The 24,694-nt window shown below is 36.3% G+C and overlaps 1 protein-coding gene across 11 annotated transcripts in view; it reads right to left on the bottom strand.

Annotated features, from left to right (window-relative positions):
• The window catches only part of NUMB (NUMB endocytic adaptor protein), a 204,834-nt gene that overhangs the window by 52,138 nt on the left and 128,002 nt on the right, over positions 1-24,694 (bottom strand). The window lies entirely within an intron of this gene.

Raw genomic sequence — 24,694 nt, 5'->3', positions numbered from 1 at the left:
CGCCACGCAGGCGCCCCAGGTGTTGAGTTTTATAAGTTCTTTTTAGATTTTGGATACTAACCCTTTATCAGATATGCTATTTACAAATATCTTCTCCCATTCCATAGGTTGCCTTTTAGTTCTGTTGATTGTTTCCTTTGCTGTGCAGAAGACATTTATTTTGATGTAGTCCCAACAGTTCACTTTTGCTTTTGTTTCCCTCGCCTCAGAAGACGTACCTAGAAAGAATATGCTATGGTCAACATCAAAGAAATTTACTGCCAGTGTTCTCTTCTAGGATTTTTATGATTTTACATCTTACACTCAGGTCTTTAATCCATTTTGAATTTGTTGTTGTGTATGGTGTAAGAAAGTGGTTCAGTTTCATTCTTTTGCAGGTAGCTGTCCAGTTTTCCCAACACCATTTGTTGAAGAGACTGTCTTTTCCCCACTGGATAGTCTTTCTGGATTTGCTGAAGATTAATTGACTACATAGTTGTGGGTTCATTCTTGGGTCTTCTATTCTGTCCCATTGATCTATGTGTCTATTTTTGTGTCAGTACCATAGTATATTGATTACTACAGCTTTGTAATATAACTTGAAATTCAGAATTGTGATGCCTTCAGCTTTTTCTTTCATAAGGTTGCTATGGCTATGCAGGGTCTTCTGTGGTTCCATACAGATTTTAGAATAGCTTGTTCTAAGCTCTGTGAAAAAAGTTGTTAGTATTTTGAGAGGGATTCCATTAAATGTGTAGGTTGCCTTGGGTGGTATAGACATTTTAGCAATATTTGTTATTCCAACCTATGAGCATGGGATGTCTTTCCATCTGTTTGTGTCATCTTCAATTTCTTTCATCAGTGTTTTATAGTTTTCAGAGTACAGGTCTTTCACCTCTTTGGTTAGGTTTATTCCTAGGTATCCTATTGCTTTTGGTGCAACTATAAATAGGACTGATTCCTTAGGTTTTCTTCCTGCCGCTTCATTATTGGAGTACAGAAATGCAACAGATTTCTGTACACTGATTTTGTATCCTGAGACTTTACTGAATTTGTTTATCAGTTCTAGTAGTTTTTTAGTGGAATCTTTAGGCATTTCTATATATAGTATCATGTCATCTGCAAAGAGTGAAAGTTTTACTTCTTCCTTGCCAATTTGGATGCCTTTTCTTTTTGTAGTCTGATTACTGTGGCTATCACTTTTAGCACTATGTTGAATAAAAGTGGTGAGAGTGCACATCCCTGCCTTGTTCCTGACTGTAGGAGGAAAGTTCTCAGTTTTTCACCATTGACTATGATGCTAGCTTTGGGTTTTCCATATTTGATACTTGGCCTTTTTTATGCTGAGGTATGTTGCCTCTAAACTTGCTTTGTTGATGGTAGTTATCATGTATGGATGTCGTACTTTGTCAAATGCTTTTTCTGCATTTATGGGAATGATCAAAGTTTTTATCTCTCTCTTTTTTATCTTTCTCTTATTGATGTGATATATCATGTTGATTGATTTGTGAATACTGAACCACACTTGCAACCTAGGGAAAAAAATCTCACTTGATTAGGCTGAATATTTTTAATGTATTGTTGGCTTCAGTTTGCTAGTATTTTATTGACAATTTTTGCATCTATGTTCATCAGGGACATTGGCTTGTAGTTCTCTTTTTTAATGGTGTCTTTATCTGGTTTTGGTATTGGGGTAATGCTGGCCTCACTGAATGAATTTAGAAAATTTCCTTTCTTTTCTATTTTTTGGAATAGTTTGAGAAGAAAAGGTATTAACTCTTCTTTAAATGTTTGGTAGAATTCACCTGTGAAGCCATCTGGTCCTGGACTTTTGTTTGTTGGGAGTTTTTTTTATTACTAATTCAATTCCTTTGCTGGTTATCAGCTTGTTCAAGTTTACTTTCTGTTTCAGTTCTGGTAATTTATATGTTTATAGGAGTTAATACATTTCTTCTAGGTCTTCGAATTTGTTGGCATATAGTTTTTCAAAATATTCTCTTATAATTTTATTTCTGTGGTATTGGTTGTTATTTCTTCTCTCTCATTTGTGATTTTACTTATTTTGGTCCTTTCTCTTTTCTTTTTGGTATGTCTGGCTAGAGGGGGTGCCTGGGTGGCTCAGCTGTTTAAGTGTCCAACTCTTGATTTTGGCTCAGGTCATGATCTCACAGTTGGTGAGATCGAGCCCTGCAGTGCCTGCTCAGGATTATCTCTCTCCCTCTCTCTCAAGGTTTATCAATTTTGTTGATTTTTTTCAGAGAACCAGTACTCCTGGTTTCATTGATCTATTGTTTTATTAGTTTCTATATATTTTTGCTCTAATCTTTTATTATTTCCTTCCTTCTGATGGCTTTAGGCTTTGTTTGTTGTTCTCTTTCTAGCTCCTTTAGGTGTAGGGTTAGGTTGTTTATTTGAGATTTTTCTTGCTTCCTGAGGCGGGCCTGTACTGCTATACACTTCCCTTCTTAGGAAAGTTTTGTTGCACCCCAAAGGTTTTGAACTGTTGTATTTTCATTCCTTTGCTCATTTTCTAATCGGGTTGTATGCCTTTAAATTGTTGAGTTGTAAGAGTTCTCATTATATTCTGGGTATTAAGCCTTTATCAAATACATGATTTCCAAATACTTTCTCCTATTCTGTATATTGTCTTTTCACTTTCTTGAAAACATCCTTTGTGCAAAACTTTCAAATTTTGATGAAGTTCAATATATCTATTTTTTCTTTTATTGTTCATACTCTTGATGTCCTATTTAAGACTCTGCTACCATATTTAAAATCATGAAGATTTGGGGCGGCTGGGTGGCGCAGTCGGTTAAGCGTCCGACTTCAGTCAGGTCACGATCTCGCAGTCCGTGAGTTCGAGCCCCGCGTCGGGCTCTGGGCTGATGGCTCAGAGCCTGGAGTCTGTTTCCGATTCTGTGTCTCCCTCTCTCTCTGCCCCTCCCCCATTCATGCTCTGTCTCTCTCTGTCCCAAAAATAAATAAACGTTGAAAAAAAAATTTTTTTTTAAATAAAAAAAAAAAAATAAAATCATGAAGATTTACCCCTGTGCTTTCTTCTATGAATTTTATGGTTATTACTCTTATATTTAGATCATTGATTCAGTAAGTTAATTTTTTACATGGTTTAAGGTAGAGCTCTAACTTCATTCTTTTAAATGTGAAAATCCTAGGGCGCCTGGGTGGCTCAGTTGGTTGAGTGACCGACTTCGGCTCAGGTCATGATCTCACAGTTTGTGAGTTCGAGCCCTGCGTCGGGCTCTGTGCTGACAGCTCAGAGCCTGGAGCCTGCTTCTGATTCTGTGTCTCCCTCTCTCTCTGCCCCTCCCCACTCATGCTCTGTCTCTGTCTCAGAAATAAATAAACATAAAAAATTTTTTTTAATGTGAAAATCCAGCTGTCCCAATGGATGCATGGATGACAATTCTTTCCCCCTTGAGTGGACTCTGCACCCTTGTCAAAAATCAATTGAACAAAAATATATCAGACTATATTTAATCTATCTTATTTGCTTCTTCAATCTGAGGATTCAAATACTGCTTTAAATGAATTCATCTTCCTCTCTCCTCCTGTAGCTCCCATTAGGCCTGGAAGTTCTACTGGCCTTTTTAATTTGTTCATCCATGTTTCCTCATCTCTTTTTCATATTTTCTCTTTATCATCTTGTGCTGCATTCTGGGTAACTTTATTAAATCTACCTTCCAGTTTGCCAATTCTCTTTTCAGCTAGGTCTAATGCACTATTGAATCTATCCACCAAATACAATCTCAGTAACAGTATTTTTCATTTTAAGAAGCTCAGATTTGATTCTTTGTCAGATTTAATTCCTTTTTTTCATGTCTTATTTTTTTCTTATGGTTTGAATTTTTGTATGTCTCTAATGATTTTATATATCCATATTTTATAGTGTCCTCTATAGTCTTCAATTCAAGTTCTTACAGAGCTAATCTTGTCCTTTATTGTATAATCCTTATTATATCTGCTGATCATTTCCATATATGATTTATAACTTACTTTTTAAACTGTAAGTTCATCCTCACTGAAGCTCAATTTCACTGAGGGAAATTCATGCATTCTGGAATATGGAGTGGTTTTATATTTGCTTCTAAAAGATACCCCAGGTGTATCAGTAGCCTAAGACCTATTGTAATTAATTTGAGGATTCTTACACCATGCAGGTTTTAGCATCTGAAGTCCAAATCCACAGTTTCAATTTTTCCTTAGAGACTCCTTTTTTTCACCCAGGATCTGAGCAGAGGCAAGATTCTGCTTTTTAATTTTTTTGTTTTGTTTTTTGCTTCTTCTCTTAGTTCTCTATTTCACTGATTATAAAGCCCACTGAAGTTTCTGGTTCTATGCTGGGTTCTCAGTTCTGATGCTCTGGTTTTTATAAGTCCAGGACTTTTAGAATGAATGTTAAAACCAAAGGCTCTAGCTCACAAATCTTCTACCTCCTAGGTTGTACCATGCCAGCATAATTACTGCTGTGTTTGCAAATTCCCTCTTAATTTCTAGTAACTGGAGAGATCGGTCTTTATTGAAAGCTCAGATGTGTTTTAAGAGAAAAAGGTTGTTTATAAATGTATTCAGCATTTCTAGATATTTGTATTGGGAATATTTCTATGTTAGCTTAATACACTTTTTGCAAGAATGAAAACACCTGTCATATTTTTCAACAAAACTGTTTTTGCTATCTATTGGTTTCAGTATATCTTGTAAGTAGCCAAAATACTGGAGTTTCCTATAATTTTAAGCAGTTTTTTGGTTGATTCTCTTGGTTTTTCAAAGATAACATCTGCAGAAACAAATAAGACACAAAAAGTCTTGATTTCCCACTTTTATAACTTTTCTTTTTTTTTTTAATTTTTTTTTAACGTTTTATTTATTTTTGAGACAGAGAGAGACACAGCATGAACGGGGCAGGGGCAGAGAGAAAGGGAGACACAGAATCGGAAGCAGGCTCCAGGCTCTGAGCCATCAGCCCAGAGCCCGACGCGGGGCTCGAACTCACGGACCGCGAGATCGTGACCTGAGCTGAAGTCGGACGCTTAACCGACTGAGCCACCCAGGCGCCCCTGTAACTTTTATTTTCTTATCCAAAGGTACTTATCACCTTTTCTAAATCAGTGTTGAATAACAGTCCTATCTAAGAGCAACCTTGGGGTGCCTGGTTGGCTCAGTTGGTTAAGCTTCTGACTCTTGATTTCAGCTCAGGTCATGATCTCATGGTTGTGAGATTGAGCCCTACATCAGGCTCCACGCTAGACATGGAGCCTGCTTAAGATTCTTTCTCTCCCTCTGCCCCTCCCCTACTCACTCTCTCTAAAAAGAAAAAAAGAAAAGAAAAAGAAAAAAAGAAGAAAAGAAAAAAAAAGAGCAACCTCATCATCCTCCCAAATTCAATGGAAATATTTCACCATGTATGACCCTGGGACAGTTTTTTACTCATTTAAAGAATGTATTATTCTATTCCTATTTTGCTAAGAAGATTTATTGGGATTGAATAATATTTTAAACTGTAAAAAAAAATTGAGATGTAATCCACATCACATAACCATTTCAAAGTGAATAATTCAGTGGCACTTAGTACATTCAGTGTTGTGCAATCACCGCCTTTATCTAATTCTAAAAGAAAAACCAAAAGAAAAACCTGTACACATTAAGCATCTACTACCTGTAGCAGCACTTTCCCGAAGCCCCTTAGCAACCTATAACCTGCATTCTGTCTGTATGGATTTACCTAATCTGGATATTTCATATAAACGAAATCATACAATATGTGATCTTTTGTGTCTGGAGTATTTCACTTAGCAAGTTATTTTTGAGGTTCACACATCGTAGTATATAGGAGAACTTCATTACTTTTTATAGCTGATACATACAATATTCCACTGTATGTATGTACCATAGTTTGTATATCCATTCTTCCACTGAGGGATATGTGGGCTGTTTCTACCTTTTGACTTTATGAATAGTGGTGGTATAAACAAGAATGAATGTACACGTATTTATTTGAATTTTCACTTCTTTGAGGGTATATACCTAGCAGCAGAATTGCTGAGTCCTATGATAACTCTGTGTTTAGCTTTTTGACGAACCACCAAACTACCATCCACAGAAATTGAACCATTTTACTTTCCCACTAGTAACGTATAAGGATTCTGGTTTCCCCACATCCTTACCAAAACTTATTTTCCTTTTTTTTTTTTTAAAGGAGAACCATCCAAGTGGGTGTGATGTGGCATTTCATTGTGGTTTTGATATGTATTTCCCTAATACCTAATGATGTTGAGTATCTTTTCATGTACTTGTTGGCCATCTGTACATCTTCTTAGGAGAAATTTCTATTCCAATCCTTTGCCTATTTTTAAATCATGTTCTTTTATATATTCTAAATACTAGACTCTTATCAAACATGTGATTCCCAAATATTTTCTCCCATTCTGCAGTTTTTTAATCTTCTTGATAACTTCCTTAGTGCACAAAAATTTTACATTTTAATTAAGTCCAGTTTATCTATTTTTTCTTTTGCTGCTCATGGTTTTGATGTCTTTTCTAAGAATCTATTGCCAGATCCAAGGTCATGATAATTTACCACTAAGTTTTCTTCTACGAATTTTATGGTTTATAAGACTTAATAGTCTTATATTCCTTAAAATTTTTTTTTAATGTTTATTTATTTTTGAGGGGGGGGCGAGAGAGAGAGAGAGAGAGTGAGAGAGAGACAAACAGACAGCACCAAGTGGGGGAGGGACAGACAGAGAGGGAGACACAGAATCCGAAGCAGGCTCCAGGCTCTGAGCTATCAGCACAGAGCCCGATGCAGGACTAGAACCCAGGAACAGTGAGATCATTACCTGAGCTGAAGTTGGACGCTTAACCAACTGAGCTGCCCAGGTGCCCCTATTCTTATATTCTTATATTCAATTTTAAGTTAATTTTCTGTACATAGTGTAAGGTAGAGGTCTGGCTTCATTTTTTTTCAATGTAGAAATCAAGTTGTTCCATCACCATTTGTTGAAGAGACCATTCTTTCCCCATTGAATGGTCTTGGTACCCTTCTCAAAAATCAATTGGCCACAGATGTATAGGTTTATTTCTGTACTCTCAATTCTATTACATTGTTTTATACATCTATCCTTATGTCAGTATGACATTGTTTTGATCACTATAGATTTGTACTAAGTTCTGAAATCCACAAGTGTGTATCATTCAACTTTGCTTCCATTCAATGATGAAGTCCTTTTCTTAGGTTCATCAATGTGATGAACTATATCAAATTTCCTAATACTGAATTATTTGTGGATTCTTAAGTTAAACCCTACTTTGGTCTTTATTATACTTTTAGATCCTACTTGTTCTATTTTTCTGCCTACTTTTTTATCCATATTTATAAGTGGAACTGGTCTGTGGTTTTCTTTTTCTTTTAGCTATCTTTGTTATATCAGGATTCTGTTAATGCCATAAAAAAATCTGGAAACCATTCTTTTCTCCCCCAACCCCCATATGCTCTGGTATAGTTAAAGAGCAGAAGAATTATTCTTTGAGGTTTTGAAAGAATCAACCTGTGTAACCATCTATAATCTTTTTGGGGAGATAGTTTTGGGTTTTAAAAACACTATTTCCTTCATGGTTACAGGCCTATTCAACTTTTCATTTTCTACTTTAATTAATTTTAGTAATATATGTTTTCCTAGAACATTCTTTTTTTAAAAGAAGAGGAGGGAGGGGCAGAGAGAAAAGAGGAGAGACCTGACGCAGACCCTGTGCTGACAGTAGAGAGCCTGATGTGGGGCTCCAACCCACAAACTGTGAGATCATGACCTGAGCCAAAGTTGGACACTTAACCTACTGAGACACCCAGCGCCCCCTTCCTAGAACATTCTTAATCTAAAATTTCAAATTTATCACCATAAACTATATAATGTTCACATAACTTAAATCTGTGATTGGGTCTCCTCACTTTCTTATCTCTAGTATTATATATCTGTGTTTTCTTTCTTTTTCTTTATTAGGACTCATTCCTAATACTATATCCAAGTCACTTAATCCCTGTTTCCATTTTTTTTTTTAATTTTTTTTTTCAACGTTTTTATTTATTTTTGGGACAGAGAGAGACAGAGCATGAACGGGGGAGGGGCAGAGAGAGAGGGAGACACAGAATCGGAAACAGGCTCCAGGCTCCGAGCCATCAGCCCAGAGCCTGACGTGGGGCTCGAACTCACGGACCGCGAGATCATGACCTGGCTGAAGTCGACGCTTAACCGACTGCGCCACCCAGGCGCCCCTCCATTTTTTATTAATAATAAAATGACAAAGTAGGGTTTTATGGTCGCTGAGATATGAATATAGGTTTCCAAGTGTTTCCAGAGGATTTTATTCTATCATTGTGGTGACTTCAACTGATCTCTTATGGGTATTTATCCCGGTAAAAAAAAAGGGGGGGGGGGCAGGGAGACTTAATGGAAAGGAGAGAACAAAAATATCTCATATATGGAATGACTCTTAGCTGCAAAATCTATTTTGGAAATGTGGAGATGGAAATCAGTGTTGTGCTTTACTAGACTATGAGAAAAACATGCCCATTGAAAAAAACATTATTAAAGAGGTCTCTTTTCTTTTCTGAGACACTATCTCACTGAAGAATTGCAGCTGACTTGTGTTTTAATGGCTAAAATATTTGACACTGGGACTTCTTTTGTCTGTATGCCTTTTCCAAACTCCTTCTGAGTAAGGGACTTTTATTCACAAAAATGTACTTTAGAAAAACTAGTATGTGGAATTTCATTCTTGGATGAATTAGGTCATTTTTCCTTTTCTTGAAAAAATTATTCAAATAGATTTCCCCCCTTATTTTTGGTAATGTTAGCTATGAGAAGAAATGCAGAGTTCTGATGTGAAAGACTACGTAGTCAACACTTCCCAACATTAGCAAAAAGTAACATAATGATTAATTTACAAGAAAGTGTAAGGCACATTATCAGGTATACATGTCCAGTATTATATAGCAAATATAGGATGTAGATGTGTAGAACATGATATCAAAACTTGTTTCAGGCCTTTAATCAAAGGAGAGTAGTTAAGTCAAATTAAAATGGGTTACTTTTACATATAATTTTGGAGTACAATTACATTTGAACAAGTCATCTGACCTAAATATATGCATTAAATCTAATCACAGAAGTTTAAAGCTGAAAAGAACTTAAAGAGATTCAGAAACTTTACCTTTCAAATGTGGCACAGAGTGTCAAAAAAGTTAAGTGATTTACACAAAGTCATATAACTAGTAAATTAACAGAGCCAGGAATAGAACTTTGATCTTTTCACTTCTAGATCTTTCTTCTTTCAACTATCTCACTATCTTCTGTTTACTATCTCACATTACCTCTGCAACTTTGCTATTCAAATAATGGTTTATAGTTTACTGGTCTTACATACATTAACTTAATGCTAGTCTACTTTAAAAAAAAAAAAAAGGAAGAAAGAGAGGTTGATCAAATAGGAATATCATCCATTTTGGCAATGTTGTTTATGGTTGAAGTGGGTGGGGGGCATTCTTCCTCAGAGCTCAATATTTCCTTCATAAATGAAATTACCCTGACTTTCCTAGTAACACTATTGTACTGCTAACCAAAGAGTAGATATGGGGGATTTTGCTTTATAAAAATATTATAGCTGATAAGTAAAGAAAGGATGACAGAATTAAAGTATCACCATTTTGCAACTTAATGATTTAATAATCCCAGGCAATGATCATGAATGGCTACTGATATCACAAAAAGATAATCAGCTATTGTGCGTCTCCTGATCATAGCCCACAACACCAATGCAGTATTCCTGGAAAAACAAGCAAGCAAGCAAGCAAGCAAGCAAACAAACACAATCTAAGCTAAATCTGATCAAGCCTTTAAGAACCAACCCACAAAAATTATAGGAAACAGGGGCGCCTGGGTGGTTCAGTCGGTTAAGCGTCTGACCAGCTCAGGTCATGATCTCAGGGTTCATGGGTTAGAGCTCTGCATCTGGCTCTGTGCTGACAGCTCAGAGCTTGGAGCCTGCTTCGAATTCTGTGTCTCCTTCTCTCTCTGCCTTTTTCTGACTCACACTCTGTGTCTCTCTCTCTCACAAAAATAAACAAAACATTAAAAACATTTTTTTTTTAATTACATGAAACAGAGGAACATGTTACACAGAATGAATTTTTGGCATTTTCAATTTGCTGAAGAGTGAAGAATTAGAGTTCCAGACCAACTAGATTAACACCAGTGAACACCAAAGTATCTCAATTCAAATGCCAAAAAGAATTCCCTAAAAGTAGAAGTAAACCCGAAGTAGACAGAGCCTTCTTAAAACTGTAATCCAGCTTCTCTTAATATAAAACCAGACAAGGACATTATGAGAAAGAAAAATTACAATCCATTCAGGAGCAAAAGTATAGATGTGAAATTTTTGAACAAAGTATTAGCAAAGAGAATCCAGAAATATACTCAGTAAACTCAACTTGATTGAGTACCTCTAATGATCAAGTTGAGCTTATTCCAGGAATGTAAGGTTAACTATTCAAAAAATCTACTAAGTATAATTTACTACCCAACAGAATTAAAGATAAAGATTATATAATCTCTATAGGTACAGAATACACTTCTGATAAAACCTAGTTTCCACTCATAATTTAAACTATTTTTTAACCAAGAACAGAAGGGAACTTGTTTAATCTGATAAACTGTGGCAAGATTGGGAATGAGGTAAGAATTCTTGTTATTACCAATTCTACTCAGAGTTATATATCAGTCCCTGACCAATGAAACAAAGGGACAAAAAAACTTTTAAGTATATATAAGAAATACAACAATAATTATTCAGAGATAATATAACTGTATTAGTAAAAAACCCAAAGGAATATACAAATAAATTATTAGAATTAATAGATGAGTTTAGAAGGATTGTAGATATAATTTCAACATACAAAAGCCAATTGTATCATTTCACAGTATATACAAATATTGAATCATTATGTTGTACATCTGAAACTAATAAATGTTATATGTCCATTATATTTCAATTTTTTAAAAAGTCAATTGTATTTCTATAACAGCAATAAGCAGAAAATGAAATTTTGAAAAAGACACCAATAACAGAATCAAAACTAAATGCCTGATGTTATCCTTCATTCATCAATCTATTCTTCTAACCACGTCTTTCCTAAAATAATATGGCAACTCTACCCTTCCAATTGCTCAGATCAAAAACGTTGGCACTAGGGATGCCTGGGTGGCTCAGTCAGTTAAGCATTGGATTTCTGATTTCAGGTCAGGTCATGATCCCACAGTTCGTGAGTTCAAGCCCTGAGTGAGGCTCCTTGCTAACAGTGGGAGCTCACTTGGGATTCTCTCTCTGCCCCTCCTGTGTGAATGCTCTCTCTCTCTCTCTCAAAATAAACAAACAAACTTAAAAAAGAAAAAACACCTTGACACTATCTTTGATTTCTCTTTCTCTTTGTCAACACTTCACAAATTTAATAAATCAACAAATACTACCAGCCCTATCTACAAAATACATGCAGAATCTAATCCCTTCTCACCACTTTCAGTACTATCACCCTGATGTAAGCCATCATCATCTTTCAGGTCTGGATTTTCATAACAGCCACTTAACTGGTCTCTCTGCTTTCACCCTTGCTCTTCTCTACAGTAGATTCTTAGCACAAGAGTCAGAGTAATCCTTTTACAATCTAAGTTATATAATGTCACTCCTCTGCTCAAATTTCTCCAGTGGCTTCTCATTTCACTCTAAATAAAAGCCAAAGTCCTTAAAATGGTCTTATAAGACTCTATACCACTGGTTTTTTCAAAGGGGTGTGTTCAGGAAATATATGGAGGCATTTTTGGTAACAGTGACTTGGAAAATTACTCATAGGTATTGTGCACAGATGATACCCTGCTTCCTGTATGACATCTGACTGTGCTACTGGGCATTAGTATCCATTTTAAGTGAATGGATAAAAACTTATTTGTAATTATTTAAATCTAACTCCATTTTACATATATACACAATATTTTTTGCATAATTGCAATTGCTATGTCAATCGAGGAAAGAATTTTACTTTGATAAGAATTTTACCAAAAGCTGTTCACCATTTCAGAAAATAACATCACCACTTACAATCCACTTGTGGTATATGAGTTATCAATATATCGTATCAGTCTACATTTGCAGCTCTCATCCACAGTGATTCTAAGGTAAAGGTTTACTACTTTAGGTCTTCTAGGGTAATTATGTCCAAGCACTCACACACTGGTTTAATTTTATTAACGTTTTTTTGTTTCTTCTTTATATATTTAATTATGTAAGCATAAGTAGGTTATACTATGTATATATTTCATTTAGGATAGTATAAGAAGTATTATAAGATATTTGTAGTAAAAATATAGATGATAGATCTGACCAGTGTGAAAAGTATTAAACTACATGCATGATCAGGCACTCTGCTACTTAGCTGATCTTACCTCTACTTGTACTACCTGCTCTAAATACACTGGCTTCCTTGCTGTGTCTCCAACATACCATTCTCCTGCCCTAGACCCTTTGCACTTGTTGCCCTTTCTGTCTACAATCTGCCTCTTACTTTCTTTGAGTCTTCACTGAAAAGTCACTTTTGCAGTGAAGGCTCCCCCAACCATCTTATTTTAAATTTCACTATCCTTATCACCATGCACTTCCTTCAAACCTAGAACCCTTTTGATATACCAGGTACTTCATACATTTTTATTTTTTCATTGTTAAAACCAACTAGAATGTATACACTGTGCAGGAATTTTGTCTGTTTTGTTTGCTATACTACCCATGCCTAGAACACTGTCCGGCAAACAGCAGGCATTCAGTAAATTGAATAACTTTTAAATGAATTAATGAATTACTAGACTCATAGAGAAGAAAATGTAACACATTACTTAGCTCTACATTAAACAATTAAGAATCATTATACTGAAACCTCTTACACTAAACTTGACAAAGAAAGGGGGACAGGGGCACCTGGGTGGCTCAGTCGGTTAAGCATCAGACTTTGGTTCAGGTCATGATCTCATGGTTCTTGAGTTTGAGCCCCCCCAATAGGTGAGCAAGAGCCCCACTTCGGGTGAGCATGAGCCCTGCGTCAAGTGAGCATTAGCCCTGCTTCTCTCTCTCTCTCATTCCCTTACTAAAAAAAAAAAGAAAAGAAAAGAAAAAAAAGGAAAGAAAAAGGAAAGAAAAGAAAAAAAGAAAGGGGGACAATTTATGGTTGTAGGACAAAATGTAAATGTTACTGACCTTATAATACTAAAAAGAAAAGCACAGTTGACATAAGTTTGAAGAGAGGGGTTTTAGTATTTTTATTTTATATGGTAGAGAATCGAGACATACCATCTAAAATTAAAGAAGAAAAAATTTATGAGTATAGGAAACTAATAGAAAAACCAAAAATAATAATTCCAAAAGTCTGGGTGGAGAAGAGACAAAGAGAAGATGGAAGGACAGGATATGTGGGTTAAATGATCCTTTGTCACCTTTACAGTGGAGAACCAATGATAAAACTGGTAAGTTAAGAACAGACACTAAAATGATATTATCTAAAGAAGGTAAAATATTACCAATTATAGAAGCAGAAATAAAAATGGTTAAATGTCCCTGGGAAGTGGGATTAGTGGTAGAGAAGGTGTTGTTTTCTCACCACAAGCACATATTACTTCAATGAAAAATTTTAAGTTTAAATTAAATTCAACACCATTTTAATAAAATTTTAATTCACATATCATGGTTATAAAATCATAATGTAGTCCTTAAGAACACAATCCTCTAGGGGCGCCTGGGTGGCTCAGTCAGTTAAGAGTCCAACTCCAGCTCAGGTCATAATCTCGTGGTTTGTGAGTTTGAGCCCCATGTCAGGCTCTGTGCTGACAGCTCAGAGCCTGGAGCCTGCTTCGGACTCTGTGTCTCGCTCTCTCTCTCTCCCCTGCTAATACTCTGTCTCTCTCTCTCAAAAATAAATAAACTTTTAAAAAATTAAAAAAAAAGAAAGAAAGAAAAAGAAGACAATCCTCTAAATCTAGACCACAGGAATTCAGTGTTGGCTTCAAATAATCAGATATCACCAACTATTCACTAGCACTATCATGTAACAGAAATCTCACTGCATCATATTATGTCATAAACAAAATCATCAGCTCTTAAGAGATTCTGAATAGAGCTAACACTTCCTTTCAAAATGCACAGCAAATCATGAGTAACTGAAATGCTTGGGATTCATAAACCAATAACATTTCACAGTTTATGTTAAAAAGTTATCTGAAACAAGAAACATTTTTCCCAAATTTTTAATGTTTCAGTAATCTCTACACCCAACCGGGAGCTTGAACCCACGACCCTGAGATAAAGAGTCCCATGCTCCTCTGATTGAGCCAGCGAGGCACACCCAAATTTTTAATGTTTCAAACAGAAAACCAGATTATGATGTATAGTTGTCACTGTTAGCAAGCTAGAGAACTAAGAAATGAATACAATGTATCTATCTATTAACCAACTGGTCACTTCGATTGATTTATTTCATTGGTACCATATATGTGAACCTTACGTTTGGATCACTACCAATCAACTGGAGCATCTTCCAAAAAATTACAGTGTGAGGCAGCTATGAAATGAAACATTATTGCATATGCAGAAGATTGTCACATTCAGACAATAAAATTATAAGTAGCAATAAAAGTCCCATCCCTTGGGATAAATAGAATTTTTAAAGCTGTAAGAGATTGCTGCGACCAATGCATTAAGTCCTCAGGCATCAAACATCTATCAAAAGCTTCTGACTCCTATTCAAGAGAAGATATTTAACTTACAGTGTTAAAAATTCAATTAAGGAAAAAACCCAAGAAATAAGAAATGCAGATTTAGAACTCCAGTATTCAGTTGGCATCTAACAAATAACAATAACAGCAGCACCAAAATTTATTGTATACTATGTGCCAGCAGTGTTGTGTTTTTCATGTACCGTATTTGCTCATTTATTTCTCAGAACACCTATATTAGATAAGTACTATTTCTCATTTTACAGCTGAAGAAACAGAGGTGGAGAAAGTTTAAGTAATTTGATTATGGTCACAGTTAATAATAACTGGCATAGCACCAATACAAACTTGGGTAGTTTGGCCTGAAAGCATATGCTCTAAATGGATAAAGAAATTGTGGTTTATATACACAATGGAGTACTACGTGGCAGTGAGAAAGAATGAAATATGGCCCTTTGTAGCAACGTGGATGGAACTGGAGAGTGTGATGCTAAGTGAAATAAGCCATACAGAGAAAGACAGATACCATATGTGTTCACTCTTAGGTGGATCCTGAGAAACTTAACAGAAACCCATGGGGGAGGGGAAGAAAAAAAAAAGAGGTTAGAGTGGGAGACAGCCAAAGCATAAGAGACTCTTAAAAACTGAGAACAAACTAAGGGTAGATGGGGGGTGGGAGGGAGGGGAGGGGAGGTGATGGGTATTGAGGAGGGCACCTTTTGGGATGAGCACTGGGTGTTGTATGGAAACCAATTTGACAATAAACTTCATGTATTGAAAAAAAAAAAGAAAGCATATGCTCTAGATGCCTCTCTAAAATTTATTACAGAGCCAATGAAGGACAGAAAGCAGGCAAGTGACATAGTCATATCTGCAATTTAAGAAGATCACTATTACAGCCTTAAGAGAATAGTTTGAAAGGGATTAGCCACAAGAAAAACAGTCAAGAGAACTATAATGGTCTAGGGAGAAAAAAAAGCTGAGGACTCGATTAAACAGTAGCAGTAGGAGAAAGAACAAAAAGGCAGAGGATAGATATTTAAGAAGTATAGATATAATGACAGTGACTGACATTGTTAGTTGCCTACATGTCAGCCAGTCTTTCAACGGATTTCCCCTGCCAAAAGAGCCTAACTCCTTGGTACAGGCTGAAAATAGCAAATAATTGCTTTCTTGGCTTTCCTTGCAACTATAGCATGGAAGTTTAATTCAATCCTAGCCAAAGGAAAAGCAGTAGGAAGTCTCTGTGTGTATGTAAGGGGCTGTCCCATTCTGATATAAAAAACATTTACTCCCTAGTCTTTATCTTTAGATAATGATGAGTGAGGGTATAAATTATTCTTTTTTTAAAAAAGTTTATTTATTTTGAGAGAGAGTATGTGAGAGAGAGCAGGGAAGGGGCAGAGAGAGGGAGAGACAGAATCCCAAGCAGGCTCCACGCTGTCAGCACAGAGCCTGATGGCAGGGCTCAAACCCACGAACTGTGAGATCATGACCTGAGCCAAAACCAAGAGTTGGATGTTCAACTGGACTTGGCCAGCCAGGTGCCCTACTTTAAATTAGGTTGCTGGATTCTGTCTGTTAATATTTTGTCAAAAGTTTTGTGTTAATATCTATACAATAATTTAGTTTGTAGTTTCCTTCTCTTATGCTGTCAAGTTTTAGAATGCTACACATATAAAAAGAAATTTCTAAGTTTATAAAATGAATTTGGAAGGCACTGATGAACAAATAAAGCATGACATACTCTCTCTCTCTCTCTCTCTCTCAAAATAAATGAGTACACTTTAAAAATATATATATATTAATAGTTCCCTTGGTATGTTAGGGTTGGAAAGTAGAAAAAGGGAGGTAGGTAACTTTTACATATTACGATATTTCTTCTACAGGAGTTGGTCTTTTTATATTTTGTTTCTTTGGAGTTAGTTTTGGTCATTTATACAACCCAAGAATATTACCAATTCTATCCATGTTTTCAAGTTTATTTGCCTATATTTTTTTTAAGAGAGAGAAAGAGAAAGGGCAAGAGTAGGGGAGAGAGGCAGAGGAAGGGGGAGAGGGAAAGGGGGGGGAGAGAGAGGGAGAGAGAGAAGGAGGGAGAGAGAGAGAGAGAGAGAGAATATATATATGAATCTTAGGCTCCATACTCAGAGTAGAGTCTGATGCAGTGCTTGATCCCATGACCCTGGGATCATGACCTGAGCCAAAATCAAGAGTTAGATGCTCAACTGACTGGGTCACCCAGGCACCCCTATAGAATCTTAATTTTAAAAATGCCATTGGTATCTGTGATTATTTTCCCATTTTATTTTTTTTTTTGTGCATTCGTGCACAAAACTATATTTAGTAACTTCTAATTTAGTATTAACATTGTACATCAAAATACACGTTACATGGTAGGTAAGCCACTGGATCAGAAATACTGAAATAGCAAGAGCCCTACTTTCTGTACCATGGCTATATGCTTACACGCAAAATAAAAAAAGCCTGTGTGATACTGTGATTTATAAGAAACACAGATTTGGTCATTCAGATAACCACAATATATTTCTCATATATATTTGGTCTTCATCCACAGTTCCTAACTCACAGCTCCCAAAATCTTTGGAATTTCCTGAGTATTGAGAGTGATAAAGGCGTCTTTTGTTTCATAAAGGAGGCAACTTTCTCGGAAAACACCTAAGGATGGCAGCTGGTTGCCAGGAGGACCAACCATGTGAATAAAGGGTTGGATCTGTCAGTCTCACCTCCCAACCCCTGGAGAGGGGAGAGGGGCTAGAAACTGAATCAGCCAATGACTTAGTCAATTATGACTATGTAATGATACCTCATAAAAACCCAAAAGGACAGTTTTTTGGCTTTTATTTTTGGAGTGCTTCCATACTTGGGTAACCAGAACATTTTCACATGCCACCAAGCCAGTCCCCAAGCTCCATGAGGCCAGAAGCTACTTTGTTCAAAACCTCACTCTATATATCTCTTTATCTCACTGTTGATTCATACCCTTTATCATGTCCTTTCATCAACTATTAAATGTAAGTGTCCCCTTGAGTTCTGTGGGCAGCTCTAGCCAATCTCTAAGGAGATCATTGGATCTCCAATCTGTAACTGGTTACTCAAAAACACAGGTTAACAGCCTGGGGCTTGTGACTGGCATCTGAAGTAGGGGGTGAGAGGAAAGTCTTATAGGACTGAAGCATGAAACTGGAATCTGATGAATTCTCAAACACTACGCTGGTGTCTAAGAGCTGCTTGGTGTTGGTAGGGCAGGGGGTGGGGAGATGATCCCCCTCACCATGTTCTAATGGACAACACAAAAAACCCTATTATTAAAATACTACCTCTGAAAACTTCTAGCACAATGGCAATCCTTATCTTAGAAAGAAATGGGGCCCAGAACAACTTGGCAGATCACTTAATATAGCAAAATGTTGGTCCAGGAGGTAAACACATCCAATTCCAGCCATTCATGTGCTCAATTCTCCATTTGGTCTATCCGATTTGTACATACCAGCCCACTTCCTGGTTCAGGATTATAACCTTAAACCAATGGAATGAAGTCCTTCCATCTCATTTAGCAGTGAATTGAATTAGATTCAGAATTGAATTAGATTAGATTAGATAAGCATAAATCCTGTATCCAGCCCCTCAAATCTCCCAAATTTGAAGGTAATGAAATCCAGAATCTATCCAACAGAAGGTCCATTTTAGCTTTCTGTATGTATTCTACATAACTAGAGAATTAAGATTTTAATTACAAATCAAAGGACTGATGAATTGGCTTAGATTCCAGCAACTGATTTTAACTGAAAATAACACTAGCATTTTAAAATATAATGTTAGTACGCAATTACAAGTAAACTTAGTATATTACTTTAACTGATGAAGCATACTGGTTTTTTTTGTTTTTGTTTTTTTTTTAACGTTTTATTTATTTTTGAGACAGGGAGAGACAGAGCATGAACAAGGGAGGGTCAGAGAGAGGGAGACACAGAATCTGAAACAGGCTCCAGGGTCTGAGCTGTCAGTACAGAGCCCGACGTGGGGCTCGAACTCACGGACTGCGAGATCATGACCTGAGCCAAAGTCGGCCGCTTAACCGACTGAGCCACCCAGGCGCCCCTGAAGCATACTGTTTTAATCAACGGTTCTCAAAATTTTTGGTCACAGGACCCAATTACACTGAGGACTCCAAAGCATTTTTGTGTCAGTTATATCTATTGATAATTTTACTATATTAGATATTAAAACTAAGAACTTTTAAAAATATTTAATTCATTGAAAAATAATAATAAATGCATTTATATGTTAATGTAAATGGCATTTAATGGAAAATAACTATATCAAAATGAAACGATTTTGTGAGAAGGGTGGCACTGTTTCACATTTCTGCAAATCTCCCTAATATCTAGCTTAATAGAAAACTAGATTCTCAAATTTGGCTAATATCTGGCTTAATAGAAAACTAGATTCTCAAATTTGCATCTAGATTCAATCTATTGGAATATGTCGTTTTGATACATATTTTCACACACAGATATATAGTTGGAAAAGAAAGTACTTCAGGATCTCACGAAAAGATTTTGGGGACCTCACTTTGAGAACCACTACATTAAGTTTTTATAGGTAATACTTCACTTGTAACATTAAAATTCCTCCTCCATTAAAAAAATTATTGGGGCACCTGGGTGGCTCAGTCAGTTAAGTGTCTGACTCTTGATATGTGCTCAGGTCATAATCTCACGGTTCACAAGATTGAGCCCCACGTCAGGCTCTGCACTAAGCATGGAACCGCTTGGGATTCTCTTTCTCCCTCTCTCTCTCTCTCAAAATAAACACTTAAAAAAAAAGATGATCTCTGTTACACTAGCAGAATTGCAAGACAAGGTTTGAAACCTACTTTAATTAATTACTAATTAAATTGTAATACTAAATTGTACTTATACAGGCACCAGTATACTTTAACATACTTGGCAGAGATCAAACTAGTTGCAGTTTCACTTGATTACAGTCTAGTAATCACATTTCTATTTCCAGTAATTGCATATTCTGTATCTCCCATTCTCTGGAGTAGCTATTCTAATGTCTTCAAATCTAATTCCACAACTCTCCTCACTCTTCTACAGATGTCTTCACTTCCTATTTCCTTGAGAAAATATGCCTTTAAACTCCAAATTTAAGCCACCAACACCATAAATGTAAGGCATTTACACTCTGTTTGTTACCTTTGCTACTATTAAAATAGAAGCAGCATCCTTCCTCCATCTAAAACAAATCCACTTTCTACATGCTTCTTAAAGGCCCTTTAGTTATGCTCAAGTCTCTCCTACCTTAAAAACAAAATTCAACATAAAATCAAACTACCAGTGATTTATAGACTTTAACTGAGTAAACTTTATGGTATGTAAATTATATCTAGTAAAACTGGTAAAAACAACAATAACACACAGCTTTTCAACCTCACACTCCCTTTGCTACTCTGCCTTTCTGCTCTCCTTTGAAGACAAACTTTTTCATTAAAAATTTTTTAACTACCTTATTGAGGTATAACTGACATATAATGAACTATATATATTTAAAGTTACAATATGCTGAGTTCTTGCATATACCTGAGAAACCGTGATCACAATCAATATAATAATCAGCCATCACCACTAAAAGTTTCCTTGTGGGCTTTGTAATACTTCCCTTTCTCCCCTCCCCATCTTCACACAACCTTGTCTGACGAACTTCTCGAATTAGTAATCTCTAGATTTGTCATCTTCTTTCTTATTTTGCATCCATTCACTCCTCAATCTAGACTCCATCCTTATGACTCCACTGTAAGTGCTATCATTAGAATCACCAGGACTTTCAAATTTTTAAATTAATGAAGTTTCATTTTCTCCTCGATAGCACTTGACCACTTTCTCCTTCCTTGAAACTTGGCTTCTGAGATCACACTCTTCAGGTTTCCCTTATACCTCTCTGGCTACTCATTCTTATTCTCCTTTGAAGATAACCCATTTCACTGCCTGTCCCTTCTATGTTTGTCCTAGGCCCCCCTCTCCTCTCACTTCTTCTAGGCAATCTCACTTACTCATGACTTCAATGATAATTTATATATAGTCAACTCTCATTATTCAAGGATTCCTTATTTGCAAATTTGCCTACTTACTAGAATTTGTTTGTAATCTCAAAATGAAAACTCATGGTGTTTGTGGTTAAGTAGGTATCTTCATGTCCGTCTTTCCTAGACACCTCAAAAGGAATTCATCTTCCCTACCCTCAAACGTGTTCTTCCTCAGTGAGCATGCTCACCACCTTACTAGCTGTCTACACGGGAAACTTTTTATACCAACTCATCAGTAGTTCAGAATTCAGTAGTCCCCAAGGCAAGGCCAGATAAGACATCATTTGTCCAGCTATATTTGAGGAAATTCATCTATTTTTAGGCTATAGAAAATAATTCAGGTTCTGATTCTCCTATCCAACCATATGGCATTTGTACTTAAGTGCATGGGGTGGGAAGGGAAAGCAGATAAGGGGTGGGGAGCCACAACGTAGAAGAGGGGATGAATGTTTTGTCAAAAGGATTTCAAAACACCATTTGGAGAAGATCATACAAAAAACGTCCTAAGTAAGGTGTCCTGCCTGCATAAGATGTAAATCTTACATCTTAAATGTTTATCTCTAAAGCACATCTAATCAGCTGTTTCTTATGACAAATGACAGTACCACTGAATGATAGTGAACCTTATTTATCACACACAAAACACTTAAAAGTTGTATATTTCATAGCCAATTGGAAGTGCTTCGATTAATTTTACTTCAGTTATTTCAGTACTATATACCAGCCTCTCAGAACCCTGTGAATGAGGTTTTTAAAAATATATATATATATATGTTTATTTATTACAAATATAACATGTTCATGACAAGAAATGTCACTAGTTCCAAAGGATACATAGTGAAAAGTAAAAAGATCCCCAAACCTTCACACCATTCTGTAATTCATATTTATTTGTGTCTTCTTAACAGGTTTTTCTTATATATATAAGCAGATATATAGATTTTTTCTTTAAAAAAATTTTAACATTTATTTATTATTTTTGAGAGACAGAGCACAAGTGGGGGAGTGGCAGAGAGAGAGAGAGAGAGAGAGAAACAGAATCTCAAGCAGGCTCCAGGCTCCGAGCTGTTTGCACAGAGCCTGACGTGGGGCTCGAACTCACAAACCATGAGATCACTACCTAAGCTGAAGTCAGACGCTTAACAGACTGAGCCACCCAGGCACCCCAGATTTTTTCTTTTTAACTATAAACAGAATCATACTATGTATACTATTCGTGCCCTGCTTTTATCACTTAATAATACACTAAAGTCATCTTTCTGTATGAGCATGTCAGAGAATATTCTTTCAGTGTTTCCTCTGTCAGTCAATGATCATCACCTCTATCAGTCTGGGACAAGAAACCAGGTATCAGCCTTAACACCATTCTTTTTCATTCCCTAGGTTCAGTCCATTTCCAATTCCTATTGCCTTTATCTCTTAATTATCTCTCAATTTACTTCATTTCTTTTCGTCTCCACAGTTACCATCTTAGTCCAGACTAAACATGATCTCTCCTCTGGATTATTGTAATAATCTTTCACCAGACTCTTTGCACCTACTATGGACTACCTCCAAACCACACCACACCCACAGTCCCAGTTTGGGAAGAGGAAAAAGTTCTGGAGATGGGTGGTGCTGATGACTGCATAACAATATGAATGTTACTAATATTAGTGTACTATGCACACAGAAATGGTTAAAATGGTGAATTTTATGTTACATATTTTACCACAATAAAATGAACAAAAGATGAAAAAAACCCACACCATTTAGTGGCTTCCAGTAACTCTTAAAGTCCAAAATCCTTAACATGGCCTACAAGGGCCCCACCCTATTTCTTTCCAGGTTCATCTCATATAACTTGTTACACCATAGCCTTCCCTTTTTAAAAAGCACTTATCGGGGCGCCTGGGTGGCGCAGTCGGTTAAGCGTCCGACTTCAGCCAGGTCACGATCTCTCAGTCCGTGAGTTCAAGCCCCGCGTCGGGCTCTGGGCTGATGGCTAGGAGCCTGGAGCCTGTTTCCGATTCTGTGTCTCCCTCTCTCTCTGCCCCTCCCCCGTTCATGCTCTGTCTCTCTCTCCCAAAAATAAATAAACGTTGAAAAAAAAAATAAAAAATAAAAAGCACTTATCTCAGTTTGTAATCATATTAATGCAAATATCTAATTAAAGTCTGTCTTCCTACAAGGACACTATCAACTCTACAAGAGCAAGAACTGTCTTTTTATTTACCACTTAGCATATGTCTGGTGCACAGCAGGTATTCAAAAAATTTTATTAAATGAATACAGACCTACCTTATTCTTTTTTTTTTTTTTGTAACGTTTATTTATTATTGAGAGAGAGAGACAGAGCATGAGCAGGGGAGGGACAGAGAGAGAGGGAGACACAGAATCCAAAGCAGGCTCCAGGCTCTGAGCTGTCAGCACAGACGCTTAACGGACTGAGCCACCCAGGCGCCCCTCTTGTTTTTTAATAGTGGCAAAGAATTCCACTTAATGGGTTCCTAACGTCTTTATCTAATCCCAGAATGATGGGCATTTAACTTGTTTCCAGATTTTTGCTATCAAACGATGCTAAGATGACCACTTTTGCCAGTATATCTGTGAATGTACTTAAATGTAATTCTTTTTTTTAAGTTTATTTTTTTTTAGTAATTTCCATACCCAACTTGGGGCTCAAACTCATTACCCCAAGATCAAGAGTTGCATGTTCTTCCAATTGAGCCAGCTAGGTGCCCCTTAAATGTAATTCTTAAATGTAAAATGTCTGGTCAAATGAAAAGTGCATTTAAAATTTTAACTGATATTTCCAATGCTCTCCTAATAGGTTATAATTTATATTCCAAGCAATCAACAATGTGTAAAAGTACCCATTTCCACACTACTCGTATAATCAAAATGAGCCTATTTTGGGGGGTGAGGTTGGGGGAAGTGAAGAGTGTTAGTTTTTGTATGAGAGGGTTTTTTTCATATCTTAATATCATGCCAAAAATTTTAAAATAAAATATTTAAGTTTATTATCCCTATAAAAGAACTCATTTCAGCGAATAAGTAGCAAAGCTAAGTGATTAGGATTTCTTTTTTTTTTTCTTTGAGAGACTGTGTGCACAAGCAGGGTAGAGGGACAGAAGGCGGGGGAGAGAAAGAGAAAGACAGAGAGAGAGAGACAGAGAGACAGAGAGAGACAGAGAAGAGAGAGAGAAGAGAGAGAAAGCAGGATCCTTACTAAGTCTGGAAACCTATGACCCTGGGATCAATACCTGAGCTGAAATCAAGAGTCAAGACACTTAATCAACTTGAGCCACCCAGGCACCCCAGAAAATGCTTAGTAATTGACAGACTGTGGAAAAATTTGTATATTTTTCATGTATTTATTTAAAACGTATATTCTATAAATCACTTTTCTGTCATATAGATTTTTTTCCTTTCTGAAGCTTCAGGCTATGTTTCAATCAATGGTAGAAAATCACAATAAGACTATGTATACATAAGAATATGTAGAAAATAGAGAAATATGTTAACATTTTATATTAGACTAAATTTTTTTCTGGAAGATATTAACATTTTGGTCTAGTTCCTTCTATTTTTTTATATCCACACTTAATACACCTCATAGCATGCTTATATAATTATAAATTACTTCTTTTCACTAAAGAGTATAACATGTACACTTCTTTCATGACCTTAAATGTGACCCTTCTTCGGAGTGTCAAGTAATAGTAAGAAAAAACACCTATATGGCACCCCCTTCTCTAGATCTTCATTATGTTATTACTTCTTTGAGCTTCCATTTTCTGAT

The sequence above is a fragment of the Puma concolor genome, chromosome B3, assembly GCF_028749965.1.
Source record: "Puma concolor isolate L17-30 chromosome B3, mPumCon1.1.hap2, whole genome shotgun sequence".
Classification (NCBI taxonomy): domain Eukaryota; kingdom Metazoa; phylum Chordata; class Mammalia; order Carnivora; family Felidae; genus Puma; species Puma concolor.
This window is presented reverse-complemented; position numbering and strand designations above follow the sequence as displayed.